At 42.0% G+C, this 15,582-nt stretch overlaps 1 protein-coding gene across 1 annotated transcript in view; it reads left to right on the top strand.

Moving 5' to 3' along the window:
- The first annotated feature begins 4,144 nt into the window (after positions 1-4,144).
- The window catches only part of LARP4B (La ribonucleoprotein 4B), a 59,658-nt gene continuing 48,220 nt past the window's right edge, over positions 4,145-15,582 (top strand). The window contains exon 1 of the mRNA XM_074897492.1: positions 4,145-4,487. The gene's annotated coding sequence lies outside the window, so the exon portion shown is untranslated. The remainder of the gene's footprint in view (positions 4,488-15,582) is intronic.

The raw sequence follows: 15,582 nt of genomic DNA, 5'->3' as shown, positions 1-15,582 counted from the left end.
CATATCTCTGGCTACCTCATCTGAACCTGGATAATTCCTACAGTTAGAGATGCATGAATAACAGGGATCATAAATTTATGTGCTCAATAATGGACTTCTATCAGTTTAGTTGATAATTTTCATTTAGCTACAAAGGAAGCCTGAACATTTCACTAAACTATAGGATTCCATATATAGCTGAGACTCAAATGCAGGTATCTTGTATAATCTTTTGGCAGGTCACTTAATCCCTCTTACTTTCCTCTCCCGCTGGAAGCAGTATTTAATTTCTCCTCATCTTTGTCTGCTTTGACTGTTGAGATGGTAGTCTACTTGGAATAGGGGCTTTTACACAGACAGTCAACTATTTAATCGTGACCTATGAAAGATACTGACGTAGAAATAATATATATTTAAAATGCCACTCATCATATCAATGCAATGCAAAATGATTACTGGATTCTATTTAAGTTGCAGTTTTATAACACAAATAGCCCACTGCGTGCTATCATTTAGTATCCTATATTTGCAAAGATCTCTCCCTGCAAAGTTGGGTAACAGCATCAGGAACTGTAAAATATTACTTGGCTCATAAGATATCATGAACCCTGAAGTACTGGATGGTTTGTGGGTTTTGGCAAGTGTTCCAGGACAGAAGTTCTTAAATAGTGGTGATTCATGAAGTCTTATCCCATAGATCTGAAGGATAAAAATATTCTGAGAATGCAACTACTCCAGTGTGTTTTAGAGTGAAAAGGGGGGGGGGAGTAGCCCAAAATAGGAACTTCCTTCCAAAGCAGAAATCTAGTCCTGTTTGAGAGGAAGTTTTTATCATGTCACCTCAGCGCTTCACAAACTTTAATGAATGAATCCTCTATGTCTTGTGAGGAAGGAAATACTATCTTTTGCATTCTAGAGGAAATCATAAAGACTGTAAAGCCAAAGCACACCAGTACATTTGGTGATTTTTTTAAGGGTTTGAGTTTCTGACTGCTCAATTCTAGGTTTAGCTTCCAGGAATACTGTATTTTTTGCAGTTCCTCTTCATAAGGAGTTATCTTCTTAAGTATACCAAATACCTCATTCTTTTTTGCTGAACTAGAAATTCTGATTAAAAAAACCTTATAAAAATAGAACTTTAATATCACTAGTATATTGAGAAGTAACTTACATAGTCCCTTCTACATCTGTCTGACCCCAGATGAAGAAAGAACCAACTAGTTAGTCTAATCTTGCTCGATTTTTGTAGACTAATTATCCTATTGTTCACTCACATTGTTCCTTCAGAGATGCATTCTCTCTCCAGGCTGCCGAGTTTGAGCTATAGAAGAAACAGGAGTATTACCACACAGCATCCATTGCCAAGTCATAATATTTTACTCATATCTGTGGACATATTTCTCAGCTACCAGCATACCAAGGAAAAACATTAAATCTCTTTGATCTCAGAAGTGTGCCATTAAAAAATGGAAGCATTCAGTGATTAAGTTCTACATCCCCTACGCTGAGAAGAGAATTAGAAGTGGCCCAGGCAAGCAGAAAACTTGTATTACTTTATGGAAAAAGTTCATTAGTTTGACTGTTACTCAACCACAAAACTTAACAATAAGAAAATAATAATCATAAGCCCAACACATATATATTGAGATGTCTATCAACAAAGAACACTTTTATACATTGGGCTTTTAAAAAAATTTGTCTCGGAGTACTTTTCTCCTTTAATAACACAGGTAAGCTGCTTTGGGGAAAAAAATCCAAACCAGAACAAACCCTACCCATTAAAGAAAACAACTACTGACAATGAGGCTGTCTCCGTGTGCTGGTCTTTTACATGAATCAGTCATTTTCTCCCTCTCTCACATTCCTTCAGTTACAGAAAGGGAGAAGATGAACACTTGCAGTCATAAACCCTGAGTCAGCAGAAGGAATGACACAGCGCAGTCTTATGGATCTGATGTGTTTGGTTTTCTGCTGAACTGTTGCATGGGGGTACACATTGCGGGAGACATGAAGAGTATGTCTAAAGGGGTATCAGGAATTTTGAGGCTCCTTTAGAACAAGGATATAATGAGGTTCATGACATCTGAGAGCTTAAAATTAGACTTTTTTTTTTTTTTTCCTCAACAAGAACTGTAGTCTGCTGAAAAATAGTCTGGCATTAAAGAACAACATTATACCATACCAAGCTCCTTTATAAAATAGAAAAGAATTAGGAATAGTAATTGTTTCACTGTTTTAGACTCTTTTAAGTAATCAATTCTTTATATAGCAGGTGCATGGTGATGCATGGTGACCACCTAATGCATCAGTCATACTTCCTGCACTGCTTGAGGTATCTTCTGTCCTAAATACTTATGCTCAGAGCTAAGTTTTATTCCTTTTCCTGATGAGGCCCTACCCTAGCCACATTCCTTTGCTCAGGGTTTCTTCCTCATAACAATTCTGTAAAACTGAAACAACTTAATATGGAAAACACCACCTGTGCTCACAGAAGCTCTTGTTTGTCCAAGAATGAACGCTGAGACACTCTTCCTTCAGATGAACAGTAAAGCTTCATGTCTGATAAGACCTGACCTCATTTCAGGCACTACCATGTGCTTTACTGCCTCTACTAGCTAGGGATTTGGAACAATACAGCAACCTTGAAAACAGTTCCAAAGGGTACTTGGGTGTCCTTAGAAGAGGTCTCCTAAGTTAGCTGCAGTATTGTCTCTATGGGAATTTCTACCAGATGGCCTGAAGGCAGGAATGATTCTTATCAGTAAGGATTAAAAACAGGATCCAGAAGGCCCTATCTGGATCCATTCCTGAGATGCAAAGATAGACAGCAATGCATGGTACAGATAATTATTTCCAGCTGCTTGTAAGGTGATGTAGTTTGCCGCGTTTGAGGTAGAAGGTAAGCTAAGGACTGGGAGCAGTCCTGGAAGATGATTCTTTCTAGTGTGTTTTTTTTTTTTTTTTTAAGTCCTGAGAAGAAACCACGTTTCATTTGCCTCATTACTGTAGTTAAAAACAAATTATGATCTGTCCTAAATAACTAGAACTGTTTGACAAGAGTTGTTATTTGGTCTAACAAAAGAACTCTTGAATCTCTTGGAATTCACCGCGGTTTTATGTAACTGAAGATATATTCTATTTCCCAACTTGCTAAACGGAGGCCAAGAAATCAGAATAGTCCTACTGAGAGAATGGTCTCCTGGTTTTCCTAACCCACATGAAACAAAAGGCTCTTTCATTAAATATTCTTCTCCTAAGAGCCTCCTATTTATGTTTATCACTTCCTTTTGAAGCCACCATTACTTCCCAGAAGCTGCTATATTAATAGCTAGACTATTCTCCGGCAGAGTCTGTAATTGTGGACAGGGATCTGGATCCTCCCGCTGCTGCTGCGACAGCCTTTCAGAAGGCGACAACCCGCCCCCTGTCAACGCCGAGACCCGAAAGCGTTCGCAGACCCGCAGCCCTCGGCAGGGGCAGGCCCTGGTGCGGCACGGCACCCGTCTGGCCGCGCCGCCACGGGCCGCTGGACACAGGCTGCTGCCGCCACTCCTGTCCCTTCCCTCTTGGAAAAGGAAACGCTGCCCGAGCGCCCGCCGCGCTGCGCCGGCTGCGCTCCCCTGAGCGCCGCACTGAGGCCCCGTCAGGGCGCCCGGGGGAGGCAGGACGGTGCCCCCAGCCACAGGGCGCCCATCGGGGCCGGAGGCGCCACTTCCCCGTTAGCGGGGAAGCGATCGACGCGACCTCGGGGCCGTGCCAGGCGGCCGGGAGGAGGATCGGTGGCGCCCGGCCGGGGAAAGGCCCGGCGAGAGGAGGGGAAGAGGGGGGCGGGGCCGGGCCGGGCAGGGCCCACCTCGCCTCGCCCCGCCCCACCCCACCCCACCCCACCCCACCCCACCCCGCCCCGCCCCGCCGCCCCGGCGGGGCTACGGCAAGTGCGAGGAGATAAAAAGTCTCGGCCGGGCGGGCGGTGTCGGCCCGCCTCCGCGCGCTCATTCAGAGCGGGTGACGCCAGACGCGTCACGTGCGGCCGCGCGTCACGGCGCGCGCGGGGTCCCCTCCGCCAATCCGCGGGCACTGGTGCCGGCCGAGCGCGCCGCTCCGCGCGGTGTTGCCGGCCAATCCCTTCCGCCGGCGGAGGAGGGACTTCCGCCGGGAGCCGGAAGCGGGTCTCTCATGCGAGCGGGTGGTTGAGTCTCGGCTCGGAGACGTTTCGGGCCCCGAGCCGCCGCCGCCGCCGCCTCCTCCTCCTTCTCCTCCGCGCCCCCCCTCCCCGCTGTGCTGCCGCCGCCTGCTCCTCCTCCCGGCCCCCGCCCCGCTCTCCGCTCTCCTCCTCCTGGCATCCGGCGGCGGCGAGGCCCCGGCGGCGGCGGCGGCGCAGCGAGAGGCTCCGGCGCTAGCGGAAAGCCCGGCAGGAGCGAGAGGCCCCAGCGGAGACCCGCCCCGTGCCCGCCCGTCTTCTCCCCGTCGAGGCCCGTCCCGAGGGCGGCGGCGGTTGCTGGTGACAGGTGAGTGCGAGGGGCCTCCCGGGGCCCGCGCTCTCCCGGCGGCGGCGCCTGCTCGGGCCGCTCCCCCCACCACCCCTCCCCCGGTGTGAGGGGGAATGGCGGGGCTGGACGGGGAGAGACACCCCCCCGTTCCGCCACTCGCCACCCCCCTCTCACCGGGGAGGCGGCCGGAGCCGCCATCTTCCCACCCGAGGCGGTTCCCGGGGGAGAGGTAGGAGGGAGGAGGAGGGATCCCGGCTCGGGGCCTTGATGGTGGCTGGGGGTAGGGCGAGTCGCCGGGCTGGGCCGCCGGGGCCGCTCCCGTACCGTGGTCTCCCCGAGCAGCGCTCGCTGCCCGGCCCCGAACGGGCTTTGCCCCCCCCGCGCCGGTTTGGCGCTGCCGGAGATCTCAGTGGTCCGCGGGTGCGAGAGCCTTTGGAGACCGCGGGGAAGGGGGCGGGTGGTGTGAGGGCTTGCCCGGGGCACAGGCAAGATAACGCTGTCCGCCCTAGGCGGCCGGGGAGCTGCCACCCCCTCTCCAGGAACGCGGCTGGAGTAAGCGGCGGCGCAGGCCGTTCCAGCCCCTCGCCGATGGCCCCGGGCAGATGCAGGGCAGCGCTGACTTTGACGGGAGCTGTGTCCGGAATAGGCGAATGGCTTCCGCAGGAGCCAGCGGGCCAGCTGTGCTCGCAGGTTGCAAAGCAATACTTGGAAAAGCAGCTGCCACACAGACGGTGTTTAGCCCCTAGGATTCTGCTGTTGTTGGGCCTTCGCTAGCTGCTTCAGCCAAGTTGTTTTCACTCTCGGTTTCAGTTTGTGTAGATGCTCAAAATTACTACGTAGCTTCGTCCACAGTTAAAACAGATGTGCGCTTGCCAAACAATGTTGTACAAGATTCCTGTGTGGCAGATAAGTATAATTATTTTTATTCTGCAGGTAAGGGAATTGAGGCAAAGTGGTTAAGGCTTGCCTGTGGCCACAGAGACAGAGCTGGTTTCAAAACCACTGTTTAAACTTGAGTCACTGTTGGGGTAAAACCATGGGAATTCTGGCTTCCCATCCTGTGTCTTGTCTCTGGCCTAGTTTTGTTGGTCTCCATCTGAATCCTTAGTAAAATCGGAGTAGGAATCTTAAGTACTGCTTCAGGATCTCTATTGAAAGGCTTTAACCTTTTGTGTGGTTTATGTTTCATGTCAAGCTTATCAGGTTTTTACGGATTGGATACATTTTCAAAGGTCAAAGTATGTTGTGTTCTTTTTTAAACTTGCTGGGATTTCACAACTCTAGGGTTTTGATTCTGATCTGGTAACTGTTTTTATCAGTTGAACTTTCACTTGCTTCCTGCTGACTTGTAAGCATTTCTTCAAGTTAATTCTTGAGATACGAAGCTCATCAGCTTAATGACTATTAGAACAACATTGATATTTACTAATTTTTTTATTACTGTTATTTTTTTATGGGAAGTGAAAGGGAGGATAAAACTAGCATGAGGCCCAATAAAGCACATAGAGAAAACAGTATGTATTTTACATGTAATGTCTGGAGGAAATTTTACACTTCTAGGTGTGTGGCCATTTTTATGTGTATACAGTGTATACAGAAGCCAAAATTTCTCTTATGTTTAATTGGTTTTACAATTTTGGGAAGAAAAAAATCCTTATTGAAACTAAATTAAAAGGTTTGCATAAATTAATTGATAGAAAATATTTGATCTTTTGGATGATCCTAAATAAGTGATTGTGTATTTTCATGGTATATAATCAGGTCCTTAAGTGCACACAATGTTCTGGGTTAGATTGAATTGTTTCCCTTGTAATTCTTTCTGTTTTTTCAAGTGTTTACACACAAGTGCCTCGAGGGAATAAAGGTGTCAGGGCAAGTGTGTTCTGCTTTGGTTGCTTTTTATGGCTTGCCCTAGTGCAAATAAGCGCACAGAAAGGTATGGATGACTGACATGTACATATATATTGTTTAGATATGTGGCTGGAACTTAAATCTGCTTCAGTACAGAGCAAAATGGAAGATCTGGAACTGGAGGAGGCTGTGGGGGCTTTGGGTTTTTTGTTTAGTTCGGTAACTATGTAGGCAATTTCTGGTTCTGTTTTGCCTAGAGTTAAATTAACTTGGTTTATTTCACTGAAATGCAAAACAAATACAGTCAGGTTTGTCTAATCATGTTCTGTGGAGATCTCTTGCTGTGTCTCTTAAGTCTCATATCTGGCAGTAGCTTTGGCTTTAAATCAGTTGTGAGCTTAATTGGCATGGTAATATAAACTCTTTGTTAAATATTTATTACATTACCTCACAAAATGCACATGCTAGACACAGAAGAGGCATGTTTCTAGCCTTATTGCGTGACAAATCTAAAGTGACAGCTGAAAGGTAGCAAGAAAGGAATTATAAAGACCAAAGTAATTAGGTGTAGATGTCTTTCATCAGTTTAATTTTTCTAAATTAGGTGACTTTTTGGTCCTTCAGTGCCATTAATGTTTAATTCCATGGTGCCTGTATATATTCATTAGACATTCACATTCTCAAAAATTAATAGGTAAGGTACACAAATAAGCATGTAGAGCACTTATCTTTTCTTGTGCCTGTGTTGAAAGGAGCAGGTTTTGTCAAGGGCATCGGCCTTATCGATCTTCTTGAAGAGCATTCTTGTTTTGGAGGTGTTCTGTGAAGGAAGGTGCAAAGGTGGCTGTAGAAGTAGCTAACAAATGCAGTTTTAAGAAGGCTATCACTGACACTGAGAAAAAGACAAAAGAGACCAAATGAAGGAAGGAAAGGAACATAGTTTTAGGTCTGGAGAATATCAAGCTTTGGGAGTGTGGTTTTTTGTATGTATATGTGCACATGTGAGGAACTGTTATATGATGTAAGAAGTTGTTAAAAATGTGGTTTACATAGTGTTCTATTCCTTTAAGCATTTATTAGCAAAATGATATTTTTAGACAAGTTTGTGTAACTCTTAGCAATAACTGTGGAAAATAATGTTTGGCTGCATTTATTCTGGTATGTAACCAGTGATATTAAACTAACATGAGTATTGCAAGTTTCTTGTATTTGCATTCAGAATGGGCACATAGGTACAAGCAGGAAAGGAAGGATGTTACAAAACAACGTTTTAAAGAAGAAAATTAACCCCTCCCCCTACACTTTTGAAAGTATGTGGAGAACGGTGTAGAAGATGAGAGTAAAAGCCACTCTTGCAGTAAAGGCCCTGGAAAAAAGTATTTGAGCAACGTGATTCCCAAAGCAAGGCATACTCATGCTGAAATTAGTACAATCAGTTTGGTCCGTATAAAACAACATCTAGACAGGTGGATTTTACCATTTAAGCCAGTCAAGAAAGGGGGAGGTTAGGAAGGGGAAAGTGATCTAAAACTTAAATTTGAAATAATGCTAGCTTTGTGTGATACCTCAAAAAAGAGAAAACATGCATGCATATATCCTGTTCCCCACTGAAATGGTAATGTGCATCATCAGAGGTACCAGTTGAAAATTTTGTAACTATTACGTAAAAGTTAATGCTTTGGGGAGGTTCTGTGTTCTTTTCCTATGTATTAATTCCTCTCTGCTAAGCGCAAGGCAAACTAGTGTATGGTAACAGTCAAACATGAAAATAGAATACATCTGAAGCACTTTCTCTGAATATAAAACTTGATATTTCACCTGGTCAATAAAAATAATTGGCGCTATAAATACTGCGTAATTGAAGAAGACCCATTGCTATTTCCACAATCTGTTTTTTTCTCTTTAAGGATATTCTGGTTTTGACTGGCTCATGGTAAAAAATTTAAAACCAGTAAGTCTGAGAAACTTGTTAGAAACAGGTGCCTAGAAGTTGATTTCTGTACAGCTCATTCATTTAAATTAATCTAGCCAAGTCCACAAAGTAGTGCAAAAGAAACAAATTGTATTGATTAGGTGATATTTCTTTAGTTTTGGTGATGTGCTGGAGCCAAGGACTTATAATTTTTTTAATTGATCTTTCATATTTGTGTGTTCTGTGTGTGTTATTGCTATGTACCCTTCCTAAAGGGGGGTGTTCCCCCCCTCTATTAGCAAGCAGGTGCTACAGAATAATACCTGCAGACAACAGAGGTACTTTGGAGTACTTAAGTTAGGTGTGACTGTAAAGCATAATTGTGTGATTAGGATAGCCATGACAGTGTTGGTTCTGTGATGTGTACTGCTGCAGGTATTTTGTGTCTGGGTATGTGTTTCAGGAACAGCAATTAACTCCAAAATTGGAAGTCTGGCAGGGGTTACTAATATGTGGCTTGCTACTTGGCCTAGAACATTGCAGGGAATTGGGGAAACGCTGTTTTGACGCCCTGATGAATCACCAATTTCTTTTGAGCCTTAATCTTTTCTAACGCTCGTTTACCATGGAGGGCTGGGCTATGCATATTCTGGATCCTGTCAGTCCAGCTCCTTAATGGGTAGTTGAATGATGTAATACAAAAGGAATCAGTCGTTCATAAGCTGAATGGATTGCCGCCTCTGCACTTCCAGCAGCTCTGTTGTTATTCGCATAAGGCTGTTGGCATGTAAGAAGCTAGTGTCTCCAAGAGTATATCCTACAGTAAAGGTTCTTTCGGGATTGCTTTTATGGCCACCTAGAGTTCATGGATATCTCAACTTCAGTGTACACATATTTAAGATGGTAGTAGTAGCTATATATGACTTACAGTTTTGGGCTGTTGCACATATAGATAGGTGTCTATAGGCATCTGTGTTTCTATCTGGTATGGTAGCTTACCATGAATTAGACCCAGAATGGCTTTATCTGAGGGACTAATTTCTGAAATGCTTGTATCACTTTCACTATTGAAAACAGCAAACATTGGCGACAGAGACTTTGGAAATTACACCTTCAGATACTATGAGTACTTCATGTGGGACTTTTTCAGGAATATGCTGAGTTTTGAGTGTAGTTGTAGAACATACAGTTATTTTATCTTAAGCTTGTGCTGGGCATTTTGCACATCAAAATACTGTATCACTTAATTTTGCTTTTAGATCTCCTGTGTTTTCTTGCACAAGTATCAGACCAGTATTTTCCCTTTGCTTAGATTAATTCCCCCTCACTTCATACTGGCCCTTACCTGCTAGTTTCTGGAAATAAGCAACAATGATGAAAATTAATAATTTATTGATGATGTTCATAAGGTAGACTTCCATCTGTCTAGGTAATGGATTCACGAACTTTCTTGAAAAAAGTATAGATTTCTTTTATTCTATTAAAAGTGTTTCTCCATATTTCTCAGCAGACCTATTCTTCTGTAAACTAATTTCAAGTATTTTATAATCGCAGCATGTCAGTAATCTGACAGGGAATCTTGAGAAACAAAATATTAGTTAAATAGTAATTATGTCAAGGAAAAGATATTTAACTATTTGATGAATCTCATTTGTCAGAAACTTAATGAAATGCTTGAGAAACTTTACAGTGAGGTCTCTTGGCAGCTTAATGGTTTTGTTTTCAGTCAGTGTTGGTATCCATAAGCATATTTTTACAGGTTGTGATGCTGTCACAGGTTGCCCCACAACAGAGTCTGACTCTGACTGTTGTTCAAACAAGGAACTGATGAATCAACAGGCCAATGTCCAAAGTAGCTTGCTTTTTCGTACCCTGGTGTTGAAGGTTTATGCTCAAATGTTTTGATATATCCTACTGGTTTCTGATTCTTGTTCTAGGAATTTGAGAAATAGAGCAAAAGGAAAGAATGCAACAGGGCACAGTTGCTTTTAGTGTTGAGCTACCTGTATGTGCAGAATTGGCAGCCTTATCTCAGAGTTTTGTTCCCATTCAGCGGTGTTGTTGCCTGACGGATAGGGACAGAAAATGATCAACATGTTGCTGTTTAAAAAAGCAAGGCAAACAATTTCAGCAAAATATCATTGCCCAAATGCATTGGCATGTCTCCAGATCTTGAGTTTGTGTCCCTGTTCCTGTTTAAAGCTTGTTGTCTGATTCTTTAATAGATGTCTAAAAGATTTGTATTATAAAGAAGAGGGGGATCTCTTTTTATGAACCTGTTGCAGCTTAGTTTATAATCCATTTTGTTATGATTGTATTTTTTGTTTCTTAATTCACATTGTGTATTTTAACTGCCTAGATTCAAGGAATCAGTGGAATTTTTAGGAGGATCTGTGCCCATTTATCTTGACTTGCAAGGAAGAATTTTTGTCCTTAAATCCAAGCTCAAATATTGGAAGAGTCTATCCTTTAACAGTGAGTCAAAACCTGAATTACCAGTAGTTTTGATTACAGTGATACTCTAAAAAGGTGGGGTGCTTTAACTGAACAAATGTGCGCCCAGTAAGGTGATAATCTTTCATACAGTGTTTTAACGTAAGCAAGAGTTGTTTCTGATTTTGGTGAAGCCTCTAATGGAGGACGGTGGCTTTTTTCAAAAGAGGAAGTAATACTAAACTGTCTGAATTATTTGGGTTAAATTCTATTTTTGACAGAGGTTAATGACATAATCATCGGCAAAAACATTAGTTTCCTTTTCTTATTATAAAACCTTAAATTACTTAAATGAGCATAATTTAACTTTAATTTCACTTTAGATTTGGTCCTGAACATGTTTCAAAACTTAAGCTAACATACTTTAGGTAAGTGAATGTCTTTCCAGTCATCTGAAAAAAACCCCGACCCCCCAAACCCAGAAGCCTGAGGGGAAGTTCATCCTAGGCTATTTGTTTTTTAAAATACTCTTTGCATAGTCAAAGATTATTGTATACATTCATGTTGGAAGAAAACTTGTGGTACCCTTTCATTTATCACTGTAATTATCAGTATCTTTAGTTCTCTATATGCCTCTCACCTGGACTTGTAGGTGTAGACCCTTTCCTCCCTTATTTATCTCAGACCTGTTCTGACCAAAGATGTATTCTAGGAGCACTGTAACAGCTGTCCCATCAGCTTCCATCAACTCTTTCTCAGAATTAGTTTTGTATGGATTTGAATTAGAGATCCTTGGTGTAAGATTTTTGCTTCCCTGAATTAGGTGTTTATTGTGTGGTCCAAGAGTAATGATAAAGAGATTAGCAAATCAGCTTTGAAGCTATGTGTGTGTCTTAAAGAATAATTCAAAGCACTAGAAATACTAAGTGTCCTGGAAGTTCTTAATACAGTTTTTGACCTTCTCTTGCTTAAGCACACCACTGATTGCAGACTTGAAACATGGAATCCAAATAGTAGCAATGTTCTAAGATAACACCATTAAGACTTGTTATAGAATGTCAGACTTCTAGCCTCACCCTTGGAACTGTCCTAAATATTAACCTTATAGCTTAAAGTGATGCTTTTAGTCTTGTCTTCCATTATAAAATAATGCATCCTCTTCTGCCAACTCCTGAATTTTTCCAAAGAAGGTGCTGTCCATAAATTTCTGCCCGGCAGAGCTAGATTTGTTATTTCCTTTACCTAGAGTCACAGGCAGCATCATTCATGAGTGTGCACTGACCATTTCCTGGTTATCAGAGTAGTGAAGTGTGGAGAAAACTTAGTAATTGTATTGGTAAATGGGGAGGAGGAACATTCAGAAATCGAAACAAGGAAGCTTGTTGTTCCCAGCATTGCTAAACTGACACTCTTCATGCACTACATTTAACTTGTTCCCTCTAAGTGCTAAAGCTGATGGTACTTGGTCATCTGTAATATTTTTGAAGACTTAGTGTTTCTTTGAAGAATTTGGAGAGGCCAAATATTGTCAGTTGCTACATCTTACCTTTAAACATCTGAAGCAGCTAATAATAAACATTGTAGCACTTGGCAGTTGTTTTGTGTAATAAACATAACTTGTGAAATGACAGGTACACTTTCTGTGGGACTGGCATGCTGAGGTGCTGGTGAGTATGCTAACCAGTCAAAGTTCAGTATCTCTTCTAGTTTACACTCCAAGTCAGGAATTAGTTTCAGTCTTAAAATGACAATTGTTTCTCATGATGAAAGTACAACATTTTCTCTAAACTTTACAGCTCTGTGTAACCTTTTAGCATACTTAATTGTTGTTTCCTTCATCAGTGGAATAGGAAGATGAATTTCTGACTTCCATTCAGTAGATACTTTAAAGATAAGCAAACCCACAAAAAAACTTGGTTAAGTGAGAGCAAGACAGCTGTGTGGGGCGGGAGGGGAAACAAGGGAAATACATTATTATGCAAGATATTATACTTGCATAATAATTCCTCATGTGTGCCTGAGTTCAAAGAAGATGTAACAGAATGAGACTGACAGTATCTGGAGTGCCAAAGTAAACTCACCTGCTGGGAATAAGATGTGTGTCAAAATGAAGAACTGTGTTTTACAGGAGAAAACATGTAAAGTTTTTCATGTGGCTTTTTCTGGTAGCCATGTTAATCTCTTCATGCGGTGTCTTGATTGGCTATGGGAGGGAGTAATATACTAAGATATGTGGAAATTTTTGAAAAGTTTCACTTGAAATAAATCACAGTTTATGAGTTAAAGTTACCATCTAGTGTTCTGAAAATGCCTACTTAAAAATAGTACCAAAATGAGCAATATTTTGTAAAATCTGTAGTACAGGTATAAGCTCCTGCCTTTTCCACTCCAGGGCAAGATTTAATTTTCTTTCCAATTCAGCTTACTGATTCTAGTTGATTGTGTCTTGGTCTTCTGCTTTCTGTATGTGTAGAGGTGTGTGCAATTGTTAACTCATGGAACTTCATTGTTGCGGACAAGCAACATGGATGATGATAGTTGATGATGAATTAGAGGTGGCTTGCATTTGATGATGCTAAACTTCAGAAACAGATTTTTGTGATGCCTTCCTAATGCTAGTGTTAAGTGAAAAAAATTAATTTCTGCATCAGTGAACAGTAATTGACTTTAAATATTGGTATTACGTTAGAAGCATGGAATAGTCTCCCAGCTAATTTGTAAGCATAAATTTATTAAGTTATTGAGAAGCTTTGACTTTCCAAGAAAAAATAGCCTATCAAAGATCACACCAAAGCATATCAAATTAATATTTGTGTACTAGATACATAATTTTAACCACTAAAATTGTTTATATTAGTAAAAAGACCAACCTTTTTATTTATTTGCAATGCCTCTGCTTTGACTTGTTTTTGCAGATCAGAATCCCATTGCACTGGATTGCATAGACTGTTGCCTTGTAGCTTAGTTAAGGGTAACAGGTAATCACAGAATCACAGAATTGTCTGGGTTCGAAAAGACCTTGAAAATCACCCAGTCCAACCATCAACCCAACATTAACAGTTCCCAACTACACCAGATCCCTCAGTGCTAAGTTGACCCTACTCTTAAACACCTCCAGGTATGGGGACTCCACCACCTCCCTGGGCAGACCATTCCAACGCCTAACAACCCCTTCTGTAAAGAAATGCTTCCTAATATCCAAATAAACCTGCCCTGGTGCAACTTGAGGCCATTACCTCTTGTTCTATTGCTTGTTACTTTGTTAGAGACTCATCCCCAGCTCTCTGCAGCCTCCTTTCAGGTAGCTGTAGAGGGCGATGAGGTCTCCCCTCAGCCTCCTCTTCTTGCAGGTCTGTGGGGCCATTACAAGAAATTAATGTGAGCAGTGGGTTAGTAAGTATGATGCTTGTGTCCTGAAAACATCATCAGTTTTTAAAATATATTAATTTTTTTAAATCTTGTGGAAGAAGGGAGCTTCCATCACATTCTACAGTTTCTGTTAGCCCATGTTAGGCATAAACATTTTGGCATATGTAGTCTCTATTACATAGCTTGGAAGCAGAGGCACGTGGGAGATGCTGTGCAGAGTGTGGGGTCTGGAACTCCAGGCTTGTCCTTCTGTAGGTACTTGAAGCATTGTTGCCCTGTGTTCAGGCTTCACTGGTTTTCTGTTTTTTTATGCAGTACTTGGTTTGCAGGACTCGGCTGCTGGTGGTTTCATAGAGAGCAGGAAGGAGGGATTAAAGACGTCAGTTGTTTGACTTGGGTCTTCTCTACTACTCTTCAGGTGGTCCCAGAAGTGTGTGCAAGCAACTACTGCGTAGTTCTCTGTTTAACTACTTGTAGAAAAGGGGATTGTTAAAATTTATTCCAATTCTGTTTGTGCTGGCAATGTTTTCTGTCCTGGAAAAAGAGATACCAGGGCTGGGAGGTAGGGAGGTGGTCAAATGCTCATGAACTGAACTGAGGGCAAGTGATGGCACATTTTAGTGGAAAATCATCATACTTTGATGTACTTGCCTAATGTACTTGAGTGGCAAATTCTTGCTCTCCTTCCTGAAAAAGATAAGACCTTTTCTCCTCTGGTGTGAGATCTTTTCTGCTTTTTGTAGGCCTTGGTAATGACTGTAGATTTTGTGATTCTACATTCAATGAGAAGAAAACTTTTCAAGAGAGGATGGGATTGTGGAGAATTATGGTCATAGATGCTTTATAATAAGGTGGCATCCCACCTTTCATTTCAGAGTTGTCATGGTTTGGCTGAGCTGCTAATGACTTTAACCATACCATTTGAGGGGTTGTTCAGACCATGTACAAATGGGAGAATGAAGGGTTTATTTTAAGTAACTTTGGTACTTTTTGAAATCATCATCTGATAAAAGAATATCTGACATGATAGTTATAATAGAAGTTAAATATGCATCTTTATGTATAACCTGTGGAGTCTGTGCTGTTAGTCCACACAACTGTGAGGAAAACAAGCTTGTGGCTTTGTGATGGATGTGCTACATGAAGCAACCCCTGTTAATTAATGAGTTTGGTTTCTTAATGTTATGTGCTTCAGCCTGCAGTCAGGAGAGTGCTGCTTCAGATTTGAAAACAGAACAAGCTGTAAGCAAACTGAAAACTACTCATGACAATCACACTTGTCTTCAAGGCACATGATACTCTCAAGGCACAAAAATTTCTTCCTGGTGGGTTATTCCTGTCTTGGTAGGCAGTCCTAGTATTCTTAAGTGGTAAGATTTTTTTTTTTAGTTTATATACTATTAAACATCTGGTGCATTGCATTGCTGAGGAGGATGTGATCCACAGGCTTATTAGTCTGTTTCTTAAGTGATGTTTGAATGCGCATCAGGTAGTAATTGTGTGTAAAACTTATCATCTTGGTGTGCAAAAGGACTGTGGAAATTGAGA

The sequence above is a fragment of the Athene noctua genome, chromosome 2 (assembly GCF_965140245.1).
Source record: "Athene noctua chromosome 2, bAthNoc1.hap1.1, whole genome shotgun sequence".
Taxonomy (NCBI): domain Eukaryota; kingdom Metazoa; phylum Chordata; class Aves; order Strigiformes; family Strigidae; genus Athene; species Athene noctua.
This window is presented reverse-complemented; position numbering and strand designations above follow the sequence as displayed.